Source organism: Labrus bergylta, chromosome 14 (genome assembly GCF_963930695.1).
Source record: "Labrus bergylta chromosome 14, fLabBer1.1, whole genome shotgun sequence".
In the NCBI taxonomy this organism is placed as follows: Eukaryota; Metazoa; Chordata; class Actinopteri; order Labriformes; family Labridae; genus Labrus; species Labrus bergylta.
In genome coordinates, this window is record NC_089208.1 from 23148044 (window position 1) to 23161049 (window position 13006).

A 13006-nucleotide genomic window follows, 5' to 3' on the forward strand; every position below is an offset into this window, starting at 1 on the left:
AAGGATACTGTTGCAGTAATCAAGTCTGGATGTGATAAATTCAACCTTAAAGGGGACATATTGAAGAATCCACTTGTACAGTGTTTTTGAACATATATTTGGGTAACCTGAGTGTCTACTGACCCACAAAATGTGAAATAAACCCATCCAGTCCTTTGTGGTCTGCATAAGTCTTACAACACAGAGAAAAATGCTCTGTTTCACATTTGCTCTCCTTGTGATGTCACAGTGGGTATCTCCACCCATGGACTCCACCCCCAGCCTAGAACAAAACTTTAGAGCAGGTCTGCTATTTTTATTCTCGCTACAGAGGAGTGATGTCTACAGGGAAAACTCAAGTGGGGCTCATTACATTTAAAGAGACAAACACACCAAAACGGAGTGTTCTGAGAGAGCTGGTTTATACAGGGTCACAAACCTCCTCTGGTGCTTGATTCATGTTATATTTTGACCAAAGCACAGCACAGATGTTACATTTAGACCACAGGGGACTGTTTGAAAAGGTGGAGAAGGGGGATGATATGACCTCTTTAAACTAGCCCCCATATGTCTCTCCTCTACCTCCCTCTAATCAAAGCTCCGATATAGCTGCTGTGGATCTCTGTGTTTATTTATCCATCATAAGCCCTGAGACTATGAGTTTAGTACCATCTGTTAGTTTAATATACAGATTCTATAGGGGGGAAGGGTGCGTTGCTTTGGGGGAGGGGTTCAAAAATGGTTTGTTCCAGCTTAAAAGGAAAACATATCAGCGATTAAAATCTCTCAGTACAAAGAGTCTAGATTTACAAAAACATGCACGCCATTTACTTTTTATGATATTATTCAGACGTCTTTGTCTCTAATCAGCCAACACACATTATAAATATTTATCTCTCGTGATGGATGTCCAACCTTCTCATTCATGTAATTGTTTAATAGAGCGATTATAAAAGTTATTTACAGGATGCTGTGAGCTTGTAAACATGTTAGTGGGAAACAGGAACCATGACGTCTAATTAGTCATTGCATATGGACACGGTAGCTGAGGCTGCAGCTATAAATAAGAAGTCAACACACCAGGTTAAATGCAGGCTGAAATAAATTGTTGGCCCAGCTCCATTTGGATTCATATGCTTTATTCCAGCAGCAGCAGATGGAAGAAATAAAAATATATATATATGATAGTGTGCAAGACAAATAGAGCTGTAGATGTGTCGGACACAGATGAAATGTTTCTGGGTTTATTCTCTTTTCTCCCTGACATAAAATGGTTTCATCGTGGTCCAACAAGCACATGTTAGGCATGCCAGAAACAGTTAATAACTTACCATTTAAACTAATGAGAATCCAATTAAACACAGCCACTAATTTGCTAAGCAAGAACTAGCATGTATGTCAACAGGCTAAGCTAAGATGTTGCCCTCTGCAAATGCTGTGTCTGTTAAACATCAGTGTTGTATCTACAGTAAGCTTGTTGTGCTGCTAATGTTAGCATTTAGCTCCTGTTAACTACTGCCTAAGTATAGTCATACAAAGCTGCTAATTGCTAGCACGTTGCTACAAAATGGGGGGAAAATGGGGGTTTTAAAGCAGCAATTCTCATACTAGGGTTGCCAGGACGTTAGCCAGGACATCCTGTATTTTAAACTTAATTTGTTTGTCCCACCAGTGGGACGCCCCCTGTCCCTTATACTGACGTTACTTCTGTGTAATCATTAGACGACACTTAAATGATTCTAGATCCATTCTGAGCAGTAAGAGGTTCAGTGCCTTGCTCAAAGGCAGCTTGGTAGTGCTCAGGATTGTTTTAAGGCTGAATCCTGTTTGAACACATTTAGTAAATTTCATATAAATCAGAATTTTACGACCTGATAACAAAAGTCCCTTCACTGTTTGTAGGTTCTTGAAAGCTTAGAGTGTCACTTAATAAGATCTAGTTGCAGCTTTTATACACCGCTGTATAAAAGGCCTCGTAGTCGTCACTTTCTCAATGAGAACTGTGCGTTATTACACACTGTTTAGTTTGACATTCATCACAAAGCAAGGTTCATCTCTATAGATACACTGAACATCTTTGAGATTCAATAAAGTACATTTACATCTCAGCCTTTATGTGTCGTGATGTTTAAGAGCTCTTTGAAGCTCCAGAGAAGAAACACAGATAAACACAGCTTTGCTTTTGGCCTTGTGCCTCCTCATGCGTCCTTGCCTCTCTTCCATCAGTGTTAATGCGAAGGAAAATGTCACATATTATGAGAAATACACTTCAGCATGTTTTTCTAACACTAACATGTGTCCCTAGTCTCTTTACAAACCCCTCAATGATGAGAAAAGTCCATCCTCTCCGTCTTTTTCCTGCTCCACCTGTCAGAAAATGTGTGCCCAAACAGGCTGTTTGGAGATTTTCCCTTCATGACATCTCAAAGGGCAGTAGCCCCTCCCCCAGGTGGGTGACACTCCCACAGCTAGGTGTTTGTTCTGCCCTCTGAGTCTGCCTTCTCACCGTAAACAATAGGACATGCATAGAGAAAGCCTGAGACAGCCAAGTCCTTCCAGAGAGGGGGCGTGGTCAGACACAGCTCATTTACATTTAAAGGTACAGACACAGAAACAGTCTGTTCTGAGCAGGGCTGAAATAGAGGGGTTTATAGACATGATCAAATACAGGATCAGAGTGGATTTAGAACAAGACACTTCACAGACATGTTTTGAGGAGCTCTGAGACTTATTTACACTGAGTTGAAGAGGAGGAGAATATGTGACCTTTAAATACAAGGTAGCATAGAACCGTTCTTGACACATGCATATTAAAATTCACTAAAATGAAAGTGAGTCTGTTGGGATGGCGATAGTTTGAACTCTGAGCAGGAAATTAAATTGAACTTAATTAAATGTTTAGATTGAATGAAGATGATGATCAGGTTCTCAGATTACACGCTGCTCATTCTGCACTAATAAATAACACATTAAGCATTTTCAGAAATAACTTAGAAACATTTTGGCCTGAACATGTTTGTTAAAAAGTAGGTGCTAGCCGCTGAGGAATAAATCACTAAATGATGTGGTTCATTCCCCTGGAGCTAAGTCACTGAGCGTCTGAATCCCCGGTGTAATTAAGCTGAGGTCTGAGCAGCAGCCTGCATGATTTCTGTTCTGCATAAAGTGCTGTGACAGCAGTGGACGGCCGCTGGCTGCTGCTGATTACCATCCTGGAAAGGTGTAGGAAGCAAACCTGTATTTAGAATCAGCCCCTTTGACTTCTCTGAGCAAAACAATACCTCCGTGAACTCCTGTGAAGTTTTGTACCGGAGAGGACATTTTAAAAAAGGGGCTATTGTTAGAAAGTTTGAGGGATTTTGTTGTTGTTTTTGCTGTGATTGGAAGGAAGTGGCTGTTAGGTGGTATGAAAGCTGGTGTGGTTCTTTGCAGTACTTGAAGCTGCACTGGAGAGACGTCGGTCTGTGAGCTGTGATTGCAGTCAGAGAGAGAAAGTCTGCTGCTAACTGACAGCCATCACTTTGTACCAGGAAGCTGATCGCTCGGCGCCTCAGAGGGCTCCGTCAATTAAAGAGAAGAAGTGGAAGCAGGGCAGGCAGGTGGAAAAGAGGACAGCCTCATTTCTGTGCGGCAGCAGTCTGCAGATTGGCTTCAGATTGCTGCAGGCACTGACTCTATTCAGCCGAGTCTCTCTTTGACCAACTCAATCACCCGCACACAGCAGGCAGGTGGATAAGAGGGATTTCATCCATATCAATAGCAGGTCTTCAAAGTGTACAGTGTTGAAACATGATAAAATAGGTGGAGCACTGCACTGTGGGGTATTGTACGAATATCTCCCTGCAGTTAAATCTAACTTACAGAGACCAGCTTTGATAAAAGTATGTTAATGTTTCCTCATCCTTAATTGTACGTGCTCACATCTTAACCCTGAATTCTCCTCGGTGAACCTTGGAGCAGAAACCTTGAGCACTTTGAAGCTGACGCTTTACCCAGAGTGCTCTGCTTGCATTGACTTTTTAAATTAGATTTTTTTTTTCTTTGAAGCTGCAAGTGATGTTGGAAGTCAGACGTTCTCCAGCATGCTTGCTTTTTTTTTTGAACAGCCCTCATTTTCATCTTTCCAGTTCACTCCAAGTGGCAACCTCAGGCAATAGAAATGAAGCCAACGCACAGATGCAACTCACATGATTTATTTATTTAATATTTTACACACAACGCAGTTGATCTGAAGTGCTGAACAGCAAAGAAAGAAAGTAACAGACAAGAACAACAATAAATCTAGTGTAACACATGACGTACAGCGCTATGGATTTTGTGCTTGACGGGTTTTTGAAGTTTGAAGGCAATTGAGTAGAAATATGTTTTGGAAAAAGCACGATCCCTCATTGCACTGTGTCCTGGATCTAGGCATTAGACCGACGCGTTTCGGCTTGTGGCCTTCATCATGACCTTGATGAAGGCCACAAGCCGAAACGCGCCGGTCTAATTTGTTAATAAAATTGATCTTCAATTGAACCCGGGTGGCCTACTTGGAGGACTATGTCTCCGCACATGGGGCGCCCACACTAACCACGAGGCTACCAGAGCCCCCTTCAGGTGATATTTTTAACATTCACAATGAGGGAGGGCACAGGTAAGGAAACTGCTCTTATCTGTTCTCTCAAATAAAATTATACTTTCCTTTTTATAAATTCAACTCCAGTATCTGCTGTCCTGTGTGTGCACGATGAGTCACACAGAGAAGACTTCAGTTCTGGAAACATCGTTTTATGCCTCAGAGATTAACTTTGGAAAGAAAAGTAATTTATTGCCTCAAAACGCAATAAGACACCGTGCAGTGTTTTGTTACAGCGAGATTCTCACCTTGCTCTCAGAGGCACACTGTGGCTGTATCAGAAAAAAACCCAAAAAAAACTGCTTTGTCGGCTAAAAGAACACCGAAGCTTAAAGCGGTGGAACGAAGGCCAGAGCTGTTGATGAAAACCTGAAATGCAACTTAAGACGTAGCTGCTGAGTCAGCAAGGAGGCAGAATAGAGGCTGAATCCATTAAGACAGTCGGCATGTAGCTTAGAGAAACACATGAGCTTTTTGTTTTTGAAACTTATTGAAGTTCAGGCTTCAGTCCATGTCGCCACTTTTAATGAGATCTGTGCAGTTTCATTTCAATCCATTCTGCAGAAATAGACACTTCCCACTTTCGGAGCTCTCACACTACTCAAACGATCTGGACTTTATGGGTGAAACGTTAGGAGCAGTACGTACTGCCTAGGGTGAGTTCGCCTTTACATTCTCCACAGTGTTTGCTCAGAGGAAGACGTGCTGTGATGCGTGTCGGGCCGACAGTCAGGGAGTGACTCAGGCTTGCAGACCTGAGCCTGTCTCTCTCTCCCCCCCCCCCGCCTGTGACCCCAGTAATCACATCAGGAGCGGCTCTATGCTAATCATTCCTCCCCTGAGACTCTGCACACAGAAACACAGCAGAGTTTCTGAGTTTGAGCAGAGTGAAGGTAGTCAGCTGGAGCAGATGTAAACCTGCAGAAGACTCGAGGAGAGATACATTTAAAAAAATAAATAAATAACACAGTTTGATCCCAGAGGAGCAGAGCAGGGCAAACGGTTCAAAGCTCCGTTATGAGGTCGACTGTCGAGCGTCTCTGTCTCCCTTTGAGGTGACTCATAAGATTCTCTCTTCCTGTTCAAAATGGGGCATGGCAGATTTATTTCAGTCATGCTCTTTCTCCGAGGTTTCCACGGATGTTTCTTCACCAGAGGCCGAGATTTTTTCAGCCGCATTTTCACCTCTCTCTCCTCTCATTGGCTCAAAGCATGTTGGTGTTTTCATCTTGAGCTCCTAACGATGCATTGAAGGGGCTCTCACACGTCGCTCTGCACATGAAAGTGTTGTGTTTTGCTGTTTCAAACGAGGTGTGTGCCGTTCCTCAACAAGGCTCCAGCAGCTGTTTCAGCCCTCTCTCTCTCTCTTCAACCTGACAGAGTAAAACATCTCTCTCAACCACATTTGAAGCAGCACTCGTATTTCTCTGTGTGCAGCAGCTCCCAAAGCACCAACAGAAATGTAAGTGAGGCACTTTAAAGCAACTACTCACACTCAGTCTAACCCCATGTCTTTATAACAAAGTCGGCTGAATGGTGGACTGTGCCTGGGCACGGACTTACCAAATCAGAGCAGCTGCTGTGTGAAAATGTGCCAACGTCTCCTCTGCTCGCTCGCTCTGTTTTGTTAAATATGGTCTCACAGCGACATGCTGAATTGCTGGAGCACACGTGGTAAATCTTAAGAGGAAAAATAAATAATATATGTCAGAACATTTCCTCATCTGTACTTACAACAAGGCAGCAATCGTTCTACTTTGTCTTTTGTTTCTCTGCATTCCTTAACATCGAGGAGGTGGCACTACATTTTTTTGCATCATCAAAATTAAACCAATAGAGCTCATCAGTCACCTTCCACTTTTTCGGCTGCTCTGATTCCTGAAGTAAATTTCCAGCATTCAAATCCCTCATTGCCGTTTCATAAAATCCTTTTAATCCTGGGACCAAACCAACCAGCTACACAAATACTTATGACTATACAACGTTTGATTCGGGACAAAAAAGATTGGAACGTGCAAAACATGGTAAAGGTATGACACTGTGAACATATACTACAAATCCCACAACCCATTGTGATTCAAAGTGACCCAACAAACAATAGTTAAGGCTCGACGTTTGCTGCAGGTTTTCCCCCCGCTCTCTCCTCCCACATCACTCTCTCCTGTCCTATAAATTAAAGCCCAAAAATATCTTTAACAAATCTGCATCTCTCAAGTGCTCTCAATCAGACACAATTAAGAAACAAACAAATCTTTAACGTACTGAATCGTTGTTTATTGCTGGATTTATTTACGCTAAAAGTATGTTCTCTGTCATTCCCTCTCCGAGCCAGGCAGCACATAAACGATAGAAACCTTACCACATCCATGCAGGGGTTAAAACCATACAGCTATGAATTCAATCTCTACGCTTACATAACAATAGGATCATGCAGGAATCAGAAAACAAAGGGAAAATCGGCATCAGAAGATCTCTAGCATTCATGTGATGTTGGAAAATGAGCGTCAGACGGGGAGAAATTAAATGACGACCCCGTCAAGCTGAGAGAACAATTCAAGACGTCCCTGAAACGTCTGCAGCCTGAAGTCATGTTAGGTAGAAACACGTTAAGACATGTTAGTGTTGCATATCAATATTCTGGTTTTAGGTTGTAACGATTAATTTCTGTCCTCTCAGAATGATCTAGATTGATTTCAGGGATATAACACATCATGTTTTATTTGTGATTTGTCCATGTTGTTCCCACATTAACACTTCAACCTCCTGAGGAAATCAAAGCTATAGACGAACGTCATCTCCCCATCTAAAAGAAGAGCCGAGTGCAGCGTATCATCATTCATCAGCCCTCTGCTGCTCACTCTGTATGCGCCTTCCATCCGGCCACGATTAAAAAAATAAAATAAAACAGAGACAACAAGAGAAAAAGTTGCTTGTGTCCTGGCACCCAGCAGCAATCCAACGTGCCAGGAATAAAGGCAGCTGACCTTGGGAGAGCCAAACACATCCTCTGGGTGCCAAAGTGCTAAAAACAAAAACACAACGCATGCAGCCACGGGGCGGATTATTCTGGAGGAGAGGTGTGATGGAGAGCGAGGGATCGGAGGAGACGGAGCGAGAGTCGGGGGGGGGGGGGGGGGGGGGGTGACTTTAGTGAACGCTGTCGGCTGCTGAGAGGAGAAACAGTCAGCTCTTACTCATGTGCACACAAAGTAAATCCACAAGCTGACTCACAATGTTTCTCTGTGAACCGAGGGGGGTATTTGAAGAAGGGGGGGGGGGGGGGGGGTGACAGATAACCACCCCGGATGTTTTTCCAGCTTCTCTCTGCCACTCTCAGTCGAGGTCGGGCCCCCTGTTAGAGCCACCCTGCAATCACCGATCCAATCTTTGCAGCGTTTGTGCACAACACAGAGCGAGCGTGTGTGCAATGACAGAGGCAGGAGAGTGTGTCGGTGAGTCCCACCTCTCTGGTTTTTTAACGGTTAAACTGAATCCACGTAAACAAGAGGATATTCTTAGAACTCAAAAACATTGAATATGCTGTTATCATTTCAAACTTAGATCTATTTACTCACCACAGAGTTTAAATTAGGCATCATAGTGCAGACTAATTGTCAGTGTCTTAAAATCAAGTATAGTTCAAGTAAAATCAAGTATAGTTCAAATATACTTCCTCCGCAAGCTGAAGAGAGCACGAGCCCCCCCATCCATCATGTGCTCCTTCTACAGAGGCACCATCGAGAGCATCCTGACCAGCTGCATCACTGTGTGGTTTGGGAGCTGCACTGCTGCCAACCGCAAGACCCTGCAGCGCACAGTGAAGGCTTCTGAACAGATTATCGGTGTCCCACTCCCCTCTCTTCTGGACCTCTACGGTACCCGCCTCATCCGCAAAGCAACCAGCATTGTGCGTGACCCCCCCCCCCCACACACACACAGCCTCTTCAGCCTCCTGCCATCGGGGTGACGGTACCGCAGCCAGCGGGCCGGCTCCACCAGACTGGGAAACAGCTTCTTCCAACAAGCTGTCAGGAAGCTTAACTCTCTCCCCTCTCTTCCTTCTCTCCCCTCTGCCCCCACCAACACTGGACGTTGAAACCCCCTCCCGTTTGCCACCAAGAACTCTGGACTAATAACTCTGAATCTAACTTTTCAAAAGTACACTCAGTTTACTGCACATTGCACATATTGCACAAGTTTACTTTTTCTTTATATTTTATTTTATTTATTTTATTTACCATTTTGTACCTTTTGCACAATTTAGAATGTATTACTGTAAATATTATTTATCTTATTTTTACCTTGTTTTATTTTATCTATTTTACCTTATCTTATTTTACCTTATTTTGGTTTTATTGCACCGCGGGACAGAGACAAACGCAATTTCAATTCCACTGTATGTCTGGCATATTTTGAAATTGACAATAAAGTTGACTTTGACTTTGACTTTGATAGAGGGTCGTCTACAACTATTTATGACCGCAGAGATTCATAGCGAGATGAAACATGCAGAAACAGATTGTGCTGACTCTCCTGTGTCTGCAGATATACATACAGGACTGCCTCTGCAGTATTTACATTAACAGTCTAAATGTACAGATGGTTGTTCATATGTTGGGTTCTTAAAGAAAATCTGCAATATGTTGATGTAGTCAGACTCAGTAAACACACCATATAAAGGACAAGCTTCACATTTAGGAGATAAAGCATATTGTTAAAATCTTCTTTATTGATATTATTACAATGATTGTAATTACATTCATAACTGTATGTTCACTGGAACAGATTCAGAGAAGTCCTCTCGTGGATGAAATCCCACACTCGTGCCTTGTACTCACTTTAAAGGGAGTTCTCTGTAGTGCACTCATTCATATAAGGCAAATTATGACATCATTGCTGTCACACAACTAAAACATGCAGCTTCACGTCGGCCGAGGATAAAAAACAACAATGAATAACGGCATGAATTTCAGTGTTAAAGGTACGATATGTAGAATTTTACAACAATGTTTAAATTAAGATATCTAAATTAATTTAAAATGGACTAAAACTATATTTTTTTTTAATTCATTTTTTATTATTGAGTTCTTACATTACCTCAAATATTTCCAACAGTTATCAAATGCAGAGATAAATTTGTAATTTTATAGTTGTAACGGGACGTGTCTTGTCGCAACGGCCGCCATGACAAACAAAATGTTTATCGTTGCCGTGGAAACACCGGATGTTCGGAAACAGAGAACTGGGAACTCACAGAAACTGGGAATTGCTGCTGAAAGCTGCCGTACGGTTGCTGTATGTACTGCTGTGATAAAAACATGATGTAAATTAAACACAAATACATTAGCTCGTCTGTAAACATATTCTCTTCCTCAGGTCGGTTTCTCCCGCTACAGATATTTTAGTTTGGGTTGAAGTGGTGGATCATCTGCTTCACAGATATTTCACACAGAGATAGGGACATTTTATGCAAAGTGAAGATTTAAAATAGATTTCTCTAAACAGTAGCTTATCTCCTCATAAATAATTTGCTTTTATTTCTCAAAATTTGGGATCTCCTCAGTGCACTTCCTGTTCAAATTTAGCTTCTCATGATGCAACAAGTCAACTGGACAACTCTCCTTTCAAAGAGGACGTCATGCTAAATAACTGATGGACTACAGAATACAGTATGAATGATGTAATCTACTTTTCCTTTATGATATATTCAGATAAAATCCCCTCCTGGAACGATGCATTAAAGATCAGTATAATCCCCCCACAAGTCCAGGCAATCCCCTCACTAACATCTGATCAGCCTAATGCAACATTAGGTCACTGATGAGACACATCAGTCTTCAGTGTCAGACCACGATCATCGAGAGTTATCCTCAGTAATTGAGCTTTAAGTGTGTGATCCATGTACTGTCTATTTCAGATGACTCAGGCTACGTGGGCGCTCAGCGACCCCTTCGCTTAGAGATCGTATGACTTGTTTTTCTGGATTCAAGTGGTTTGATTTCAGTGCATGGCGGGCTTTGCTGTGGTGTCGACACAGCAGAGGAATCTAGAGCAGCAGCAGCCTTCAAAGAAAACAGCACAATGAACCTCAGGCAAAGGTTAAAAACAGACAGGAAACATCTCCCTTCTCTGGACGGGGAGAAGACGAGCACTAATGACTGTCTCATTTCTTACAGCAGCAACTTCACTTAGCATAATGACTAATTACATGCAGTGTTTGTTGGGATGTGACAGTCTCGCACGCCCTCGCAATAATAGCAGAATAGCTTGGTGACACCATTAATACAGTCGCTCCAGATAACCTTCAGTCCCTGCAGAGGACTCATGCACAATTAACTGTGTGCTCGGCTGCCTTATCGGCTCCATGACAAGCTCGGATTTTTGTCATTACACAATTAAATGATTTAGTTGTCTTAACTTGAATGAGAACAGATTTTTTTTTTGCACCCCCCACCCCCCCCCCTCTCTCTCTTGGGAACCAGAGGAATGACTGTGGTGTGATGCATTAGTATAATGAGATGTCTGGATATTTACAGCATGGTTTCACACAGATTAAGGGTGTTTGGCCTGCAGTGTTTGACTCCCACATCTGGCAGTGGGAAGTCTTTTTATTATTTTGGTTGGGAGGCTCCTTTTTCTGCAGATTTTCAGATTTGATCTTCATTTGTTTATGCCTCTGTGCGGGAGGAGAGTTGTGGGTGGAGGCATTTATCTTTCTTTATCCGACCTTAATTGCATCGCAATTAACACATTCACGCTGACAGCCCAAAAAAATACACATCAAATGCATGTTCGCAAACATGGTTTCTGTCATTATAGTGCCTTCTAATCACGCTGATTTACGTCAGTGCTCATTGTTCTGAGAAGTGTAGTTTTAATTAGTTATTAAAAGCTAATCAGAGGGATGTTATGCCATGACAGACAGCTCCTTAGACGCGGTCAGCACAGTGGTGCTGTGGGCATTTTGTAAAATGAGAGTAGGTGGTTTGTCCTTCTTCATGGTCAGCTGCATTTGGTCAGAACTACTACAGTATGATATCTGAACTGATCCAGCAGGCATGGCATGATGTCATGCACGAATGGGATTAGCAGTGATGCTCCACTCTGCCTGAGAGATCCAGATCTGAGCAATGGATCTCGAGCATTAGTAGCCTTTGACCGGCCGGTCTAATTAAAACAAAGCGACGGACAGGAAGCAGGAAGAGCAGCACTTTGTTTTAGCTCTGACATTTCTGCTCAATTAGTAGAAAACAAGGTCATATCAGCTGACTCCTTCCAGCCTCACTGAGGTGCTTTGTGTTGCTGTTCTCCACCTGAATATTAAGTGAACAAAAAAAAAGAAGAGCTTTGCCTCCTGAATTCTCTTCAGGGTAGTTTTTGTGGCGAGCGGGTGCGGATGAGAGGCTGCTGTCATGGAATATCAAGTGTTGATTTACTGTATAATAGATTCAGCGATGATGCCTCCTGCTGTCCTGCCACCTGTTCTGTCAGCCCAGAGCCGTGTCGCTCCGCACACATCCACGGCTCGTTTACCAGCTCGCAGCACTTCAAAAACAAGCACATCACTATTAAGCAGTCAAAGACTCCCCTGTAGAGAGAGAGAGAGAGAGAGAGAGAGAGGGCGAGAGAGAGAGCAGCCTGTCTGCATGGCTCAAACTGCTCGGAAACTCAACATCAGAAGATAAATAGACAGAAGAGGTTTGTCCATCCAGCCTTGGTCTCCTCCTGTCTCTCGTCCTCCATATGTGACAGTGATGAAGTGCCTCAGCTGGGCAGCTTTTTAGGCTCCTCCGTGAAAAATGAAGCCATTAGTTTTAGAGGGAGTGGACGGGCTAGTGGGCAGCCGAGGCTTTTAGGGCACGTGAAGGCCTTCCTCTCCTCTCTGCGTGCTCTACAGCAGCCCTAACAGGAGCATCCATCTTAATCAGAGCCCGCTCCATGCTGCACTTGTAGCAGATGACTTTTTATTCACCAAAATGACAACCTCATCAATTCACGAGCAAACGAGCCAGAAACAGAAAGGTGGAGGGAGTCCAAAAAGAAAGAAAGAAAGAAGGCATTCAGGAATGATGCAATTCAGTCAAATTAGGAAAGAATCAATAATTTACATCTTCTTCCCTTTTCTGTTTTGTTTGTGCAGACTTCTCCCTGTCTCTGCGTCCTTAAGCTGCTTACAGCCTTCCCCTTTACGCTCTGTTTTCGCTCATGCTGGATGTGTGGTTTATAATCTCAGTTTATGGCTTCATGTTGGTCCAGTAGATGGGATCACTTAAACCGTTAGAATTCTACAGTAGAATTTGTGTTTTTGCGATTTCATTTCTTGATTTGATTTCAAACGCTTCGTCAATAAAGATCAATTGTTGTTGAAAGTTTAGAAAATGTGGACATGTGATTTCACACCTAAACAAA

General features: G+C 42.9%; 1 protein-coding gene across 1 annotated transcript in view; it reads left to right on the forward strand.

Moving 5' to 3' along the window:
* srrm3 (serine/arginine repetitive matrix 3) overlaps positions 1–13006 on the forward strand; it is an 86410-nt gene that overhangs the window by 26927 nt on the left and 46477 nt on the right. The window lies entirely within an intron of this gene.